Genomic DNA, 19,647 nt, shown 5'->3' on the forward strand with positions numbered 1-19,647 from the left:
GCAGCACAATGCGAGGAGAAGGAGAAAGCTGGCCGCCTGTCGTGTGGACAGGCCCGGGCTCCGGCACCGGGAGAAACCGCGGCAGCCCCGCGGCCTAACGTGAGCTTCTGGAGCGTACTCCTGCAGCATCGCTACCGTCTGGACCTAAGTCATAGACAACGTTTCACAACGCCAAATGGCGTAGGAAAGGGGAAGAAGTCAGAAGAAATTAAAATAAATAGTGAAAACTGCATCCAGCCTCTTTACTGATATACACTGAAAAGTCAAAGAAAAAGGTTACACCTGCCAAATATCCTGTAGGGCGCCCACGAGCACCCGGAAGTGCCGTGGCATGGACTCGAAGCAGTGCTGCAGGGAATCCTGCAGGGCTGTCCATAAACCCTTAACAGCACGAGGGAGTGGATATCGCTTCTGAACAGCACCTTGCAAGGGATGGATATGAATGGATTGCAGGTGAGCGGATAGGATGCTTACGTACGTGTCACCTGTCAGAGTTCTTTCTAAACGTACCAGCGTCCCATATCACTCCAACTGCAAGATTATGAATTACTTCGAAGAAAACTGTCTACTGACACAGTCACCATGGATTGGGAAAACATGGTTCCTGTGAATCACAACTAGCTCCTTACTCGCACGAAGTGTTGAGTACTGTTGACAAAGTATTTCAAATCGATTCCGTATATGTGAATTTTCGGAAGGCAGTGTACGACACAAGCGGCTTGTAGTGAAATTGCGTGCTGATGGACTATCGTCTCAGTTGTGACCGGATTCGTGATTTCCTGTCAGAAAAGTCACCGTTTGTAGTAAACGGAAAGTCATCGAGTAAAACAGAAGTGATTTCTGCGGTTCTCAAAGGCAGTGTTAAAGGCCCTTTGCTGTTCCTCATCTATATAAACGATTTTGGGAGACAGTGTGAGCAGCCATTTTGGGTTGTTTGCACATAATGCTATCGTTCATCCACTAGTAAAGTCATCAGAAGATGAAAGCAAATTGCAAAACGATTTAGAAGAGATATCTGTATGTTGCGAAAATTGGGAATTGACCCAAAATAGCGAAAAGTGAGAGGTCATAGACATGAGTGCTATAAGGAATCCGTTAAACATCGGTTATACGATAAATCAGTCGAGTCTAAAGGTCGTAAATTCAACTAAATACCTAGGAAAACACACAAAATGTTGCGAGGAAGGTTACTGCGTTTTATTGGCAGGGCACTTAGAAAATGTAACAGATCTACTAAGGACATTGTCCACACTAAGCTTGTCAGATTACTGCTATACGGTGTGGGTTCCTTACTAGGTAAGATTGACGGAGTACCTCGATAAATTTCAAAGAATGGCAGCACGTTTTGTATTATCGCGAGATAGGGGAGAGTGTGTCACTGAAATGATACAACATTTGGGATGGATATCATTAAAATATAGGCTTTTTTCGTGGCGGAGCAATCGTCTCACGGAATTCCAATCACCAACTTTCTCCTCCGAATGCGAAAACATTTTGCTGACGCCGACCTACACAGGGAGAAACCATCACCACGATAAAATAGGGAAGTCGGAGCCGCTACGAAATGATTAGGTGTTCTTTCTTACCGCGCGCTATACGAGACATGAATAATAAAGGAATTGTGAAGGTGGTTCCATAAAACCTGTCCTACGCACTTAAATGTGATTTGCAGAGTATCCATGTAGATGTAAATGAAACTTCTGAAGTTGGAATGACGTTACGGTTTTACAAAAAATTTGGTGTTGTGGTCGTCAGTCCTGAGACTGGTTTGATGCAGCTCTCCATGTTACTCCGTCCTGTGCCAGCTGCTTCATCTCCCAATACGTACTGCAGGGCATATCCTTCTGGATCTGCTTAGTGTATTGATCTCTTGGTCTCCCTCTACGATTTTTACCCTCCACGCTGCCCTCCAATACTAAACTGGTGATCCCTTGATGCCTCAGAATATGCCCTACAATCCGATCCCTTCTTCTAGTCGACTTGTGCCACAAATTTCTCTTCTCTCCAATTCTATTCAATATCTCCTCATTATTTATGTGATCTACCCATCTCATCTTCAGCATTCTTCTGTAACACCACATTTCGAAAGCTTCTATTCTCTTTTTGTCTAAACTATTTTTCGTCCATGTTTCATTTCCATACATGGCTACACTCCATATAAATACTCTCAGAAACGACTTCCTGCCATTTAAATCTATACTCGATGTTAATTTCTGTTCAGAAACGCTTTTCTTGCCGTTGCTAGTCTACATTTTATGTCTACCATCATTTTGCTCCCCAAATAGCAAAACCCCTTTACTACTTTAAGTGTCTTACTCCCTAATCTAATACCTTCAGCATCACCCGATTTAATTCGACTACATTCCATTATCCTCGTTTTGCTTTTGTTGATGTTCATCTTACACTTTCAAGACACTGCCCATTCCGTTCAACTGTTCTTCCAGGTCCTTTGCTGTCTCTTGCAGAATTACAATGTCATCGGCGAACCTCAAAGTTTTTATTTCTTCTCCATGGATTTTAATACCTACTTCGATTATTCTTTTGTTTCCTTTACTGCTTGCTCAATATACAGTTTGAATAACATCGGGGAGAGGGTACAACTCTCATTCTCTTCCCAACCACTGCTTCCCTTTCATGCCCCTCGACTCTTATAACTGCCATCTGGTTTCTGTGCAAATTGTAAATAGCCTTTCGCCCCGTGTATTTTACCCCTGCCACCTTTAGAATTTGAAAGAGAGTATTCCAGTCAACATTGTCAAAAGCTTTCTCTAAGTCTACAAATGCTAGAAACGTAGGTTTGCCTTTCCTTAATCTAGTTTGTAAGGGAAGTAGTAGGGTCAGTATTGCCTCACGTGTTCCAACATTTCTACGGAACCCAAACTGATCTTCTCCGAGGTCGGCTTCTACCAGTTTCTCCATTCGTCTGTAAAGAATTCGCGTTAGTATTTTGCAGCTGTGACTTATTAAACTGATAGTTCCGTTATTTTCAAATCTGTCAACACCTGCTTTCTTTGGGATTGGAATTATTATATTCTTCTTGAAGTCTGATATCCATATCGACTGGGCGTGGTACTTTTGTTATTGCCTTGTTCAATCTTTGTGTGTGTACAAACTTTTTGTTTATATATACCTGAGGTAGAACAACCAAATAGCCTATGGACAAGGGAGGAAATACGCGTTTGAATAGAGCTAAAGTGGGAATTTCGTCCGTCCATTTCGTAAACAGTTACAGCCGACAACTGCCGCTGCAGTCGGGTGTACCACATAGAGGCACACGTGCCGTAAGCACACGCCGCATCATTTCTGCGCGTTCAGCAGCACATTGAACTCTGCGTGCTCGACAATGACGTTCGGGTGGTCCGTGTGCTGACGGCTTCAGGTCTGGCCGAGGCGACGGTGTGTGGTGTGTGGGATGTGTGTGCGGCGGGCGGTGGGCAAGTGACTGTCGCCTTGCGTCAATCGCTCGCTGGCTTCCACGCGGCGTCGTGCGAAAGCGAGAGTTTCTGCAAGGGGCCGGCGCGCCGCGCACATCGTAATGAGCAGTCTCTGCGGTCGGCATGCAGAAGCGGGGGCGTTTCGACAGTGTGTGTGCGTGTGACGGCAGGCAGGTAAGCTCGGAGGGTCGTTCGCTCGGTACGCGGGGCACGGACGGCTTCCTCCGGCCGCGTCGCCCGCCACGCACGTGCGTAGCCGGGAGAAAGCGTGCGGCGCCCCGGCTGTTGCGAAACACGCCGGCGGGTCCCCCGTGCGTGCCGTACCTAGGGGCCCGGCAGAATCGCCCGACCGGTTTGGAAAGTTCACACGGACGCGCACAATCTGGTGCCTGCCGCTCAAGAAACCTTCCCTTCCGAAAATTAGGTTTTACAGTTCGTTTAGTTAGTTTTGAGCCGTGCGTGGAACAGAATTGCCATTAGAGTGCGGGAGCTCCTCGTTCGAGGCCGGATAGCATTCATCTCACGCTAGGTGAGGAGAACCCTACGTCATAATGACGTAACGCTACGTCATCGTGACGTAAATAACGTAAATCGACTAAATGAGTACGTATATCGATCTTCGCAGTTGTACCGATAACGTCAAAGCTTAATGTAAATACATGTGTACAAACGAAGTGGCAGGAGTTGTGTGACATGCTCATCCCAGCTGAATGAATTGTTAAATGTAACCCCACCAATTTGCGATGTTATTGTGTATTTTATGAACATAATTAATGTCTGAGCGAAGGAGCCATAACGAAATAAAAAAAAAGCTTGTCATTCTTTTTAAATCCCAGGAATCGTGTGGACAGGAAAGTGAAGTAATTCATTATTAAGCTGCAGTCCAAAGTGTGGGATGTTATTGTGTTTCATGAACGTAACGATTATCTGAATGAAGGAATCATAACCATAACGAAAGTTAAAAAAGTGTCTAGTCATGTTCTCAATCCGATTAATATTGAATAAATCATGTGGATAAAAACGTGAAATAGGAAGAAATTGAAGTGAAGTGTTTCGTATTTTTATAAAATCCAATGAATTGTACATAATTCATATGGGCAGAAACGTTAGACCGAGAAATTGAAGTGGTTCTGAAGATAATTCCTAATGTTGCTAGAAACATTGAACCATCTAGTTCCATTTAATTTTGCCTTCGTGTTGTAAATCAACTAAGAAAGATAGGTAAATCTTTAAGACTATCTTCATGGATCTGCTCTAAACTTCTCTCATCTCCGTTAGAGCCACGCTAGCAACACCGGACAATAGGACAATGAAAGCACAGAAACAAATAACAATGCAGATTCAAGACGCACACAGCTGTCGACATATACAGAGTGCACACAACAGTCGATAGGACAACTCGTGAAACTCGGCACTATTACGTAGGGCTCTCCTCACGTAGAGTGAGATGAATGCTACCCGTTCAGGCCCTGAAGACAGAGGAGAATCGACCGCCCGCCGTGTCATGTGCCATTCGGCTTCATGTGGACGTGGCAAGGAGAGGTATGTGGTCAGCATACCGCTCTCCCAGCTACTTTTCATACCGTGGAATCGCTACTTCTGATGAAACTAGCTCCTTAGTATCACAAGCTGAGTGCATCCCGCACCAGTCGTTCCACTAAGGAAAAAAAATACAGGTGTTTGAATTCCGGCTCTCCGCATGGCAGCCAGCTACGCTGACCATTCAGCTGCAGTGGCGGACAGTCACCGTGAAGGGAACACTTTCGTATATCCGAAGATTGAACACTCCACTGTTTTAAGAACAGTGGAATTATAGCAACTTTTAGGAGCAAGGAATACCATTTACTTGTGTAATTGTATCTCGAAATTGATCTCAAAAGGTCTGGAACACACTTCATCAATAAATTTCAGCTATTTAGCAATATGTATATGTATATCTCTCAGAAAGTTTGAGGATTTAACCACTGAAAAAAAAATCGAAAATTGCGCTTTGGGGATAATAGAAATTAGTTGGGAAATAAGGAAAAGGGTAGTAATCAGTTAAAATAATAAATTTCGGAAAAGCGTATTTAGTATACACAAAACGCAGTTGTGAGATCGTTCTCAAATGCATTATTTACCAACATCAGAAAAAAAATTCGTTTCAATTTAAAATTTCTTAAGGTTTATTAACTTCGAAACCAAGCTCTAAGCTATCTTCATAGTAAAGGTAAATCATTTTAGATTCGTCTATTTGCAGAAGTCACAAATGTAATTTTCGTTCTCAGCATCTGCGGAATGGAAGTGAGCCCACATGTGATTAACTATGTTATAAAAATCACTCCCTATTGTTCGATACGCCATCTTCGTTTTACAACAGAACCAACTATATCCATAGAAAAAAAAATCAAGCAATATGTGACTATCTACTACTGTCATAAATAGCGAAATTGTAATTTGTACTGTAAGTTTTAATTAATTATTGCATGTAGTTGAAAACTTAACACCAAACAAAATTTTCTACGCTGTAAATCTCGCGGCTTCAGGAGACGAACTGGACTCGTGGACATTTTGAAGTAGATCCTGCGTCTCCCTATTGTGACCACCACTCGATGGATCAGAAATCATGGTACTCCGTATTGCTGGACTATTGCACAGTACCGGAACTTCATCCATGTGACATCGAACGCTCAGAACCGTACGAAAATGTTTTTGGAATATAAATTACCCATCATAAAAAACAGCGGAATGGGCCATTACAAAACTGTGCTGCCATTAACCACGAGAGACAATAGAACGATCGTCTGTTCAAGACGTTTGAGAGAAACCTTAGTAACGCGAAGAAACCAAATATCGATGTAATAGGTCCAAAAACATTGTTATTTAAATATTGAACAATGGAAAGCCAGGAAGGAATAGTCAATTGTTTAACAGTCTTTTTGTTGTGCCTATCTGCGATTCAACATCTCCACTGTATGTTGAGTGGCAACCCACCCTTTCTAGTAATATTGACATTTTAAATGTCAGGAATTATTACTGTATTCGCCACTGCTTGATAATTACACGATCTGAATAACAAACTATTTCTACTAAATTATAGTGTCGCACAGCTGTTCAGTCTTCAAAATGCACTTGTCATATCGACGAAATTTTCAAAGCACAGTGGAGCAGATCTGACTAAACCCACTTTTTCACATTAAACATCACATCGAGCAACACAACACCAAACGCTACGCAACCAGATTTTCAGACAATGATAATGATATATGCCTTTTGCCATGCATATTGTAACACAACGTGTACTAAGGCACAACATGATCATATAGTACAGAGTAGGAATGTTTTTGGTCGTATTGTATCGATATTTTATGTCTTCGCATTGTCAAAGTTATCTACTCAGACACCGAATAAGTGATTACTGTAATGTCTGTCGTGGTAAACATTCTAATGTATCTCGTGGTAAGACGCGTAGTTTTGCATGCAAATTACTTGTACCAATGCCTTCGAGATAAGCGATTAGTATTCTGTGCATGTTTTCGTGCGGTTGTGAGCGTTCAAGGTCGGAGGTGGTATGCCGTTGGCTGCTTCCGACCTTTCATGTGATTCAACTGTGTTCCGCAAACCAGGAACGTATGCGTGCATCCCTGTGAAAACGACTGTTACCTTGGAAAGCGGAAATATCCAGAGCGTGTGCAAGCAAGGGCAACATTTAGCTCCCGGGAATATTTAAACAAACACCCTGACTCAGGTTCACGGTAACCTGAATGAGTGCGCCCAAGTAATGGTTCAAAAGACACCACAGGACATCACACAACCAGCTCTGGCTTCAGCTACACTCGACACCTTCACGCATTTGGAAAGAAGCTTATTGGCGATTTGTCTGACCACAGTACACGCCTCCCGTCAGCTAATGGGCAGTTGCAGTGTTTGGTTCATTGAAGACATGTAACTTTTACACGCTGATGTGATCAATAGCTTTTTGTGAGGTACCAGACTCCGAATGTTCATTGCATATAGGTCCCGTCGTAATATTCGCTAAGAAACTGACTGGAGAAACTACTAGTCACGTTTAAAACGGTGTGTCATTGACAAGACGTGACGTTGGTTTCCTGAACCTGTCGGTTAGGAGCTTATTACGTACGGCCACCACGTTGTGTTACATGTCGGCGACTGGTGTACCAATCCTTTTAGTAGCATTAGACAGTCCGTGTCCCAACAAAACTGGCAAATTGACGGTATGGTCACGGATGCGCCCTAACGCGCTAACTCCCTTCAACTTGTTTCTTCTGTATGCCGTACACTTACCCAGCTCTCTAGTGGTCGCCTGCGAGACATCTTAGAGAGGATCCAAGTAAATTATTACGTGCATTTCATTGTAGTTTTTAGGAAACGGATAGGAAGTAAGTGGGAATGACCAAAGGTGACAGTAAAATGCTTGTCACACCGCTCAGCTACTGTATTCATTAAGCACGTGGTTCTCAGTTGTCGCCACGTGTGAGGCTGGGAGAAAGCGACCGATGGCTGCCGGGTGTTCAATGGGCCCCGCCCACATTTAAGACGGAGGCACGCTTGTCACATGGCAAGGCGTTTCTTTTTGGCGTGTCGAATCAACACACATGGCGTGTGTGTGTGTGTGTGTGTGTGTGTGTGTGTAAACACACTCCTGGGAGTCGGCTGGAGATGCTTGTGCCCGAGTAGACTGCCTGAAAGTCGCACACTCACGGGCCTGTGAGGAAACACCAATTGTCTTCCACGGCACTGCGACACAGCACGGGCCTTGTAAAACTGTAGGCAGTCGTGTTCGGCAATACGCCATTGTTACTGTCGCCGTTCACAACGGGGAGTCAGCGTTCAGTGACAGAGGTAAATTTCTTAATAAGCTCGCCGGTGTTCCCCTACTGAAGGCAGCTTTGGTGCAGCGTTGGCGATAAGAAAAGTTTCCATTCTGTGCAGTAACCGAAAAAATCAAATCCAATGAATGTTCATAATTAAATGATTCGACACTAACAAGGCATCCGATGCGTCCCAGTACCCAACCTTGCGAATATTCAAAATAATATTAGCTGCACTATTAAGGCTCCAGTTCTCGATCAAACTAGAGTTCGTCAGACAAGTCCTTACACGATGCAGTATTTTCTAAGCTTAACCTCACTTTTGAAGCCGACTTTGCTAGTGTATTTTCACACTGGTGGAAGTGACTGCAAATGAAGTGACTGGAAATGCTTGACTCTGCTACTGTGTTTGAAGAAGAAGAAGAAGAAGAAGAAGAAGACGCAATATGCTGGTCCAGAGAATGATTTAGGATGGGAGAGACATATATACATGAACACCAGTTAAAGGAAATGTTACACTTGGAACCAGATGATAACCTAAACTGTAGCTGAATTAAACTTTTATTTTCCTGTTACATAATTCGCTCTCACATGGAGAAAGACATAATTATGCGAAAATTTATTCCCTTCTACTTGGTCTTCTAATGACACTATTAAAATACCACAACATACACATCGTCCATGGAAGAAACGAAAAACTTCAAATTTTATTATTTTGTTCCACTCCCGCTTGTATGTTGTGCATAAAATAAGGATATTTACATTTTGTACAGAAAATAGATGGCAGTTATAAGAGTAGAGAGACATGAAGGGGAAACAGTGGTTGGGAAGGGAGTGAGACAGGGTTGTAGCCCATCCCCGATGTCACTCAATCTGTATATTGAGCAAGCAGTAAAGGAAACAAAAGAGAAATTCGGAGTCGGTATTAAAATCCATGGACAAGAAATAAAAACTTTGAGGTTAGCCGATGACATTGTAATTCTGTCAGAGACAGCAAAGGACTTGGAAGAGCAGTTGAACGGAATGGACAGTGTCTTGAAAGGAGGGTATAAGATGAACATCAACAAAAGCAAAACGAGGATAATGGAATGTAGTCGAATTAAGTCTGGAGATGCTGAGGGAATTAGATTAGGAAATGAGACACTTAAAGTAGCAAATGAGTTTTGCTATATGGGGAGCAAAATAACCGATGATAGTCAAAGTAGAGAGGATATAAAATGTAGACTGGCAATGGCAAAGAAAGTGTTTCTGAACAAGAGAAATTTGTTAACATCGAGTATAGATTTAAGTGTCAGGAAGTCGTTTCTGAAAGTATTTGTATGGAGTGTAGCCATGTGCGGAAGTGAAACATGGACAATAAATAGTTTGGACAAGAAGAGAATAGAAGCTTTTGAAATGTGGTGCTATAGAAGAATGCTGAAGATTAGATGGGTAGATCACATAACTAATGAGGAGGTATTGGCACAACTTGAGTAGAAGAAGGGATCGGTTGGTGGGACATGTCCTGAGGCATCAAGGGATCACAAATTTAGCATTGGAGGGCAGCGTGGAGGGTGAAAATCGTAGAGGGAGACCAAGAGATGAATAGACTAAGCAGGTTCAGAAGGATGTAAGTTGCGGTAGGTACTGGGAGATGAAGCAGCTTGCACAGGATAGAGTAGCATGGAGAGCTGCATCAAACAAGTGTCAGGACTGAAGACCACAACAACACTGCGTAACTAACATGTAGAACGGCACCGTACTCAGTCAAATATTAGCCAAACATAGTAAATTTTAACAAGTTATTTGATCGTGTGTGGGGTGTAACTGTCGTATTCCAGCATGACAATACATCGTAAAAGCCTCTGTAGATGTATGAATGAAAGTAATGTTGTGTGATCTCAGCTTTCCCCAGGGCGACTGATTGATGAAACACTCCCGGGGTCAGAGACTAAGTGTCGTTTTCCACTTCATGTACAACTAGATTATGCACTTAAAATTGGTTATAAATATCTTTCGGCAGGTTGGCGATTACAGAATTGAGGCGCACGCCATGCAGTCTTTCTCAAACGGTTTTACGGAAGCTATTGGATAAAAAAAATTAATTTTGCATTGGTTATAGCTTTATGTTCAGGCTCATGATGTGACCGTCATAGTTACGGTGATATTTACGTGGAAATTCGGAAAAGTATGCAGTGAAAAATAAGAAGTCATTATGATTTTGTGTTTGCTGTGTAGTACATAATATATTGCTGCATATGAAATTAGCTAACGTATTTTATTTTTTTTTTTTTTTTTTTTGTATAGATGTTAGTCACCAATCTCGAAAAATTGATCTGATGTAGCACACTAATTTGTGATCGCGCAGCGTCAGCGATAAAGCCATAGAGAAATATCCACAAAATTCCTCATATTTCATAAGCAGTATCAGATATCGAAACGAGATTTTGGCAAAGGATAGCACGCATAAAGGAGAGTATTTTGCCATATCGTTACTATGCAAAACTTCATTATCTACCGTGTTATTCGACTACATGCAGACATTTTCGATGGAAGAACGTAGTTTTTAAAGGCTATCCATAGCTGGTGAAACCGGAAATGCTATGGGTTTTCGATGAACATAAGTGAAGACATTACACGGTTTTTTGTGCCCAAGATGTGCTGTTTCATAAGCTACTAATCTTACTTTTCCTCAATTCCTCACTTAATAAACTAATGTTTCAGAATTGTCTCGAAGTTCTGTAGGTTTTACTCAAAATTGGCCAGTCTTGACACTTCTCTAAAAGTTAAAAATGTTTGAGAAGCCAACGGAAAATAAATCGCTGCATTTTCGACGCAATTCTTTTTAGATGTTACCCAAATCAGAGGTGACAGATTATTTTTTTATGGTCACCATGCAAGGGTGGGCGTGGAGGGACCCCGCTTTATATATATATATAAAACACACAGCGCAGCTCGCAGCACCAGAAGAAGACAGCTGAATTGTAGATAGATATTTTTATATACACGTATATTTTGCATCAAATGGGAGCAACAATTACACCTGGAAGTAAAGCTACTGCGACATTCATAAACGTAAATTGAGAACAAATATGGGGAAGATACAGTTTTCTCGCTGGTATTGAATCGTCGTCTTTGTACCTGTTCATGATACAGTAACTTTATGTTGACAACTCTTTTGATATTTGGCGTTTGCTGCCGTGGTAACACCGGTTCTTGTCACATCACCGAAGTTACGCGATGTCAGGCTTGGCTAGCATTTCGATGGGTCACCGTCCGGGTCTACGGAGTGCTGTTGGCAAGCGGGGTGCACTCAGCCCTTGTGAGGCAAACTGAGGAGCGACTTGACTGAGAAGTAGCGGCTCCGGTCTCGTAGACTGACATATGGCCGGGAGATCGGTGTGCTGACCACATGACCCTCCGTATCAGCATCCGATGACGGCTGGGGATGACACGGCGGCTGGTCGGTAGCGTTAGGCCTTCAGAGGCGTGTTCGGGCGGTGTTTGTTTTTTATTTTTAGTGTACCTTTTCCAGTTTTCGTTTCAGCAAGTTTGTCTATTGTCGGCAGTGCAACTAATGATACTTCCATAAACTTGCTTTCATTATCTACCGTTATATCATTATAGGATGTTGTAAAATATTATCTCGTTATAGCAGATTTAAGTTGAAGGTATAGTTTATAATTACAACGGAATAACTGAAATTGAATACAGGTGAATCGCATTGTACGTCACATGAAAACCTTTTGTCTCTAGTAACCGACACGATCCAGTACAGTTTAACTGTAAGACGGCAGAGTTGTGAGGGGAGCTCGGGGAGAGGAGGAAGCAAGCATTGGCCGGCGAGGGGGGGGATATATATATATATATATGTGTGTGTGTGTGTGTGTTTGTTTCTGCTATGCGCTCACAAACCATTCATCCGATTGCAATGAAACTTTGGTGATTTGTTCTCCGCACGCCCACGAAGGTTCCTAGCCGAAAAAAAAGTAAGACACACTCTTGAGGAGATATGACGTCATAAACAATGAGATGCCACCGCGGGAAAATACACAGATTTATGCATTTGCGAATGAGAGCACTTAGCGACTAGCAACAAACGTTACGATTTCAAACCTTTACGAAAATTTTTCTCTCTGACACCCCCCACAAAATAATAAAATGAAAAAAAGGTTGTCGCTTACTACATTTTCTCAGTACATACCGTAAATATGCCGCAGTAGGCATGACGTTTTAATTTATTATTTCGTTACTATTACCTCTAATCGCAACATATTTCGCATACAGTATCCACATATATCAGTAAATGCGCCGGAAAATTTGTCTCTCTACGACATATAATTCAGGAGATATGACGTGGTAAACATCGAGATGCGTGAAAAAGTGCCGCGTCAGGCATGACGTTTTTTTTCTATTATTTCTTCACTACTAACACTATTCAGTTCGAAGATCAGATCATCATAGAATGGTAACACCGTACTACCTTCAGTATATTGCGGATCGACCCAGTAAACAGGAACAGAACAGCACGACAGCCTCTTGGAGGCTGTGTTATTCTACATCTACATTTATACTCCGCAAGCCACCCAACGGTGTGTGGCGGAGGGCACTTTTGGTGCCACTGTCATTACCTCCCTTTCCTCTTCCACTCGCGTATTGTTCGCGGGAAGAACGACTGCCTGAAAGCCTCCGTGCGCGCTCGAATCTCTCTAATTTTACATTCGTGATCTCCTCTGGAGGTATAAGTATATAAACCCACGGGCGTATTCCTAAAAAACGTTGTGCCGGAATTTTAAAGGCAACTGCCATTTCACTCATTTTGATAATGTTTAGCACAACTGCACAATAAAAACACGCAGAACAGTACAGCGCAAAACAATAACGAAGCAGACGACTATGGCTACCTTGTACAACAGTCAGCTACGTAATGTTGGCAGCAGTCGAAACTGCGTGCCTACCGAAGCCTCCCGACGTTCACAGATTTCTACCGATTCAGGACTAGGGAGTGGTCCGCCACACACTGTATGTCACCTCTCAAGGGACATTCTTGTTCTATAGTGGTGGTTACATTCTATTGTTCCATACTTTTTCGCTCCCACCCTGGCGGTACTTGAGTCGTACAGTCTGTAATAGCAGTGCACGTTCGAGTGATGTAGGTGCTGTCGTCGGAGACGAGTGAGGCCGTGGCTTTCGATTTCAGGAGCGTCGGCGAGACGGCAGCGGGTGGCGCGGTAATTGCGAGTCTGTTGGCACCGGTGTGCCGGTGACCGGGTACTGGCGGGATTAACGCGCAATGGCGTGGCCAAGGTCAGGGCGCGGCGGGGGCTCGCTCTGGGGGAGCAGGTGCGGCCGGGCGCCAGGCGAACCGAGAGCGCGGGGTGGCCGCTGCGTGTCGGGAAGGGGAGTCTCCTGTCGTGCTGTTCTGTTCCTGTTTACTGGGTCGATCCGCAATATACTGGGGGTAGTATGGTGTTACCATTCTATGATGATCTGATCTTCGAACTGACTTACCCCGGGCAATTAACTGTGACACGTACCAGCTTAACACGAACTCCGCAGAAACTAACACAGTGCAACGCGGCAGTTTCCACCCTAATCTGTGGTAGTGTAAGAAGTCATACAAAGGTCTCGGTTTCGATCCTCTGTCAGTCATAACATTTTTATGCCACGACCGCGTCTTTGATCTTTAGCAGTGTTCGTTAATGTAAAGTCCGGTACAAGGTGGACAATAAACATGTAAAATTAAGGTATTGATAAAAATATTAAACGTTTGTTTTATATATAAAGCATTTGCAATGTAATGCAGAAACTGTATAAATTTGTATGGTGTACAAATTTCCAAGAAAATATTACTATTCTTCGTGCACTATGAGAACAGTGAAATTCGCAAATACGTCTGTTAAATATATCCCACTGTCGCTGTCGGATGGGCAGAATTTACATCGCAAATATGTTGGGGTTTTTCCTTTCATCGGGGAGTCCAAGGCTGGTCTAGTACTTCGAGATTTTTGGATATTACTGCACAATCCTAGGTGATTCGTCCACTCTTGGAGGCTGTGTTACTCTACATCTACATTTATACTCCGCAAGCCACCCAACGGTGTGTGGCGGAGGGCACTTTACGTGACACCGTCAGTACCTCCCTTTCCTGTTCCAGTCGCGTATGGTTCGCGGGAAGAAAGACTGCCGGAAAGCCTCCGTGCGCGCTCGAATCTCTCTAATTTTACATTCGTGATCTCCTCGGGAGGTATAAGTAGGGGGAAGCAATATATTCGATACCTCATCCAGAAACGCACCCTCTCGAAACCTGGACAGCAAGCTACACAGCGATGCAGAGCGCCTCTCTTGCAGAGTCTGCCACTTGAGTTTGCTAAACATCTCCGTAATGCTATCACGCTTACCAAATAACCCTGTGACGAAACGCGCGCTCTTCTTTGGATCTTCTCTATCTCCTCCGTCAACCCGACGTGGTGTGGATCCCACACTCATGAGCAATACTCAAGTATAGGTCGAACGGAGTGTTTTGTAAGCCACCTCCTTTGTTGATGGACTACATTTTCTAAGGACTCTCCCAATGAATCTCAACGTGGCACCCGCCTTACCAACAATTAATTTTACATGATCATTCCACTTCAAACCGTTCCGTACGCATACTCCCAAATATTATTGATGTAAATCTATTTTTGAAGTTATTCTAACAGTACTTGTATTATCAGTGTGTTTGCACTCCAGTTGGGACCTATTAAATTAAGGAAAAAATATGTTGTATGCGGAAACATACTATCATTGGCCAACGATTTGTATATTGTTGATGGGTGTAAATAAAAACATGTTATTTGACCAAAATTGAAGTGCCTGGAATAATTTGCTGAGGCATATCATTGTTGCAACTGTGTGAAAGGAAAAAGTTGTTCGTAGTATTAAAGTATCCATGTTAGGGAAGTTCGTGAAGTAAAAAATGTTTCAATGTTTAAATGTTAATCAACATATAGCGTGAATGAATCATGCGCTTGGTAGCAGAGTATTTGGTATTTTTTACTTCCTGGCAGAATAAAATCTATTTGCCAGATCCCAAATCTTTATTTGCGTTTTATTGACTGTGCTGAGGTAGACATCATCCATCGTCTTGAATAGTGCAGTTGTTCAAAACGCATCTGTAGTAAGCTTGTTCACCGCCAAATTGAAACTTGCCTCAAAGCAGAGGCACAATTAACCATCGATCGATCGAGCGTAAATCTACCGAACATTTTCCCACGCTCTTTCAGGCAAATTCAGTCTTGTCCCTAATTCCGCTTCAGAGAATACGATATACGAACAGTTAAAATACACACAGATGGCAACACTACTTCCCCCATTTGGGTTATCTTCAGGACAGTGGCGTCCATGTGTCGTCGGCCACAAAGTTAAATATAATCTGCCGAACTTGAGAAAGCAGATCTCGTACCAAACCTATTAAACGCTAGAGAAGAGATCGATGGAGCGATCTTGAGATACGTGTCTTCCCTGCCTGGCGGATGTAGATGGTAGGTTGATAGCCGTATCAAGGAGTTAGCCTTGTAGGCTGCTTCCGGGAGCAGGGTTGGGCCCGCATGACGCAGACATCGTCGCCCTTCGCCTTGCTGGCCCAAGGCACTTCCCGGTGCTGGCGAGGTGAACCTGTCTGTGCCGTGTATAGGCCTCGGGACTTGAAGCTTCCGCACGTACAAGTGCCCTTTGTCCGCCTGCTGCTCCTGCTGCTGCTCCTGCTCGCGAATCGCCTTTTATGGACGCTTTCGATCTGGCTTTCGCCGCGGCCTACTCCATGAGCCGCTAGAGCATGTATGCCGTGTGTACAGCAGCAGGATTTAGGGCTGCGGTGGTAAATTTTTAACATCGTTCACACGTAACAACGATAAATCAATAGGGGTCACATTTAAATCTGTACTCCGCATGCCACTTTAGTTTTAGACGGGGGGGGGGGGTACTTAGTGTACCTGCTCAAGTCGGGAAGGACGATTTCTCGTAAGCCTCTGTGAGGACGCGAATGTCTGTAATTTATCTTCATAGGTGATTATTCAGGGTGTATACGACCCGGGACAACCGGGAAATCCGGGAAAAACCCGGGAATTTTTTCATCCGGGAGAAAACCGGGAAAAACCCGGGAATTTTTCGGAATTCCGGGAATTTTTCATTGCTTTAGTTTTCAGTTAAATTTTTGTAATTTTGACTGCAGAATTGATTCTCTAGCAAAGAATGATATTGTTTCCTGCTACTGGAGAACGATACTGCAGCAATATAGTATGAACGAGAAGGAAAAAAATAAATCTTTAGTGGCAAAGGAAAAGTGCAATTTACAACAACAAAACACCGTGCACGCACAAGCGTGTGCAAATAGCAAAAATATGTCAAAGGCCGTAGGGCGCAGACTGTAATTCTTCGCAACAATAAACTGCTTGCTATGAGCATGACGTCACAACTGTGCACATTAGGTTCGTTTGACCAGTCTGTTGCGCATGCGCATTTGACTCGCTTATAAGCAGTACCTTCTCCCGCTTCCCACTACTTGAAGTTTGGCTGTTAGCTGTATCGGTAGTAGCAGCAAGCAGCCAGATGCAAACGAGAAAAATTTTTCTCGCGTGCCATAGCTGCCAGATTCGCGCTTTCACAGAGTTGTAGTGGTGAAGGGGTTAGTCTCCACGTGACACGTGTTTACGTTAAGTGATTTCGCTGCTTATCTTCGTGTACAGCTCTCACGTCAAATGAAAACAAAACGGATTTCTGTGGCCGGGAGCTATCAACTGAATTAAAATACATTCACATAATTACGGAGGGCAAAAATATATTATTAATTTCAATTTTCTGATTTTATTTTATTTCCAAGTTAGGAGCAGTCAAGCATTAATCGCCTTGCAGAACAATGAAGTTATTTTTGCAAGTTTACTAAAGAAATTTAGCTTTATTAATCTTTCCGCTGAAGAAATCATTTTATTTGAAACGAAGTGTTTCATTCTACAGTATTGGCTAGTTCCAAGTGTTCGCTGAATTTCAAGTGCAATTTCAAGTGCACGTTATCATCTTCTGCCATGTATGGCATTATGCCACAATAAAGAACCAAAAATGAGATCGTAGAGTACTGGTACTCCAAGAAAATTTACATCCCAAAAACCACACTGAAAAACTTAATATCAGATGGGACCTACTTCATTGTGAATCTGGAAAAAGCCAATTTGCACTTCAAGCCGAACTATGCATTTTAGTATGGTTCACGAAATTCCAATGCTCTTTGGAGTATCCTCTGATGCCCTGTTTCTTTTATGGTGTAATGTAAGCTCTCTTAGTGCTCTATACACACGAACATGCGGGCTTCCTACACCACTGCAGTTGCACACGCACAATAATGCCTGTTTTCTGGCGCTCTCTGGCAACGGGTATATTGAACCTATTTCTAACAGTCTCCGGATAGTACTGCCAACGGTGGTTAGAAAAGCGTTACTTTCAAAGTAAATTTCTTTTTACGCAAGATGAAATAAGTTACGTGTGAGAAAGTGGGATGGATATCTAAATCATAGAGCGTTCGAAACTGAACAGTTTGAGAACCAGCCACTTACAAGAATTTCGAGCCGAGACATTTATGTCATAATTTTAAATTTACTGGCACAGTTGTATGATGTATCTTAAAGTATAACACACGCAAAAGAGATCAATATTACTTGTGAAAGCTTAACTTCTGTTGTAGCGTGTTAATCTTAGAGACCAATATAATATGTCAAAGCTTAGCTTCTCTTGTAGATATACGGCACTGTGTACATTAATGTAAACCGTTAACTTTTCCTCTTGTGTGTTCACGCTATGTAACCAGTGATCTTGCTATTGGCTGACTATAACACGTGTCCTATGCTCTGAATAGCTGCTGTCATCGGCTGGCGAGACCTCGTGGCTTGAGATACGACTCGCTTACAAAAGGACATCGCAACCTCGGTTTCAACGCTCTGGAAACTAACGCGCTGTGTTTGGTGCAATTCGAATTTATACGTTCGTAATGCGAAAATATGCAGCGTATATGTTGCTGCAAATCAAAGGTCCTTCCAAAACTTCTCTCACTTTTTAAATTAAAAGTCTCTCCATACTTCTCTCCCCCGTCATTTATTTTTTTCCCGGAAGTTCTACGCGATTGTATAAAACGTTAACCATTCAAAGCACTGATAAGTTTTGCAGTTCCGAGGGAAAATCTATTGAAAACTTACTGTCACTTAACACGGAAAAAGTGTATATTCGCCCGGGAAAAAGCATATTTTTTAAACGGGATATCCGGGAGAAATCCGGGAATAATCCGGGAATTTTTTTTCCTTGTCCCCGTATACACCCTGTTATTCTAGGAACTAAAACAGCAAACCACACCATGGTTGCAGCGTCTGCAGACCGTGTTAGTCACGCTTTCGCACCTACCAAATCGACTTGTAATGAAACGTGCTGCTCTCCTTTGGATCTTCTCTATTTCTTCTTTCAGTCCCAATAGAATCCAGTTTTGACGAGCAGTAAGCTACTAGATTTCCTGAGATGCTTCTAAAGATTTTGTTGGTATAACACTTTTCCTGCGATTAGTCCTTGATGCTCTTTCCACTTCAAATCGGTTCGGACGCATACTCCTAGAGATGTTGTAGAAGTAACAGTTCACTATGATTGTTTTGCAGTGTTTAATCCTACAATGATGGGTTTTCTGTCTGTGTACACTCAGTACGTTAATTTATGTTGAGGCTCAGTTGCCATTCCTTGCACCAAGCGTCGATCCTCTAGCGCCGCGACCTCCGTAAGAAACGACAGCGTCATCTGCGAAAAGCGGGAAAAAGATCAGACGTTATCTGGTGCGCTGAATAGATTTTATTTATATAGTCATCAGTTGTGTTGGCTGTTGAGCTCCGTGCCTGTGTGTTATATTTTCAATTAATACAGCGACCATCCACTTTTTATATATTTATATTTAAGCTAACACACGTTTCGGACTTACCACCTATCTTCAGTTTGAGTAATACATCGCTCGTACATTGCTCATTCGGCGTCAGTGCGGAACTGTGTCGAACGCCTTCTCAAAGTCAAGTGATTTGAGTTGTTATAGTTCCGATGGTTACTTCCATGTGTTTTACGGGCATCATTGTTTAGAGTGATAGGTCACCGTTCTACTTTAATCGTACTGCAGTGTATTTCTTCGTCTATTTACGCGGAGTACATGGCATTTATTTACGTTGAAGGTCGCCTTCCAGTCCTTACACCATTCACCGACCCCTGCTGGTCTTACTGCGTTCTTCTACAAGCGCCATGGAGACAGCAGACGTCGACCGCGGATGGTCTAATTGCGCTTCCCGGCGTTACCACCTGATGAGGTATGTAGTAAACTACTCTACAGCAGTTCATTGCCGTGATCCCGGAATTACCTTTGCACGAGCGGG

The 19,647-nt window shown here is 43.0% G+C and overlaps 1 protein-coding gene across 1 annotated transcript in view; it reads left to right on the forward strand.

Moving 5' to 3' along the window:
• LOC126106831 (mRNA decay activator protein ZFP36L1) overlaps window positions 1-19,647 on the forward strand; it is a 187,617-nt gene that overhangs the window by 102,314 nt on the left and 65,656 nt on the right. The gene's annotated exons all lie outside the window — the stretch shown is intronic.

Source organism: Schistocerca cancellata, chromosome 10 (assembly GCF_023864275.1).
Source record: "Schistocerca cancellata isolate TAMUIC-IGC-003103 chromosome 10, iqSchCanc2.1, whole genome shotgun sequence".
In the NCBI taxonomy this organism is placed as follows: Eukaryota; Metazoa; Arthropoda; class Insecta; order Orthoptera; family Acrididae; genus Schistocerca; species Schistocerca cancellata.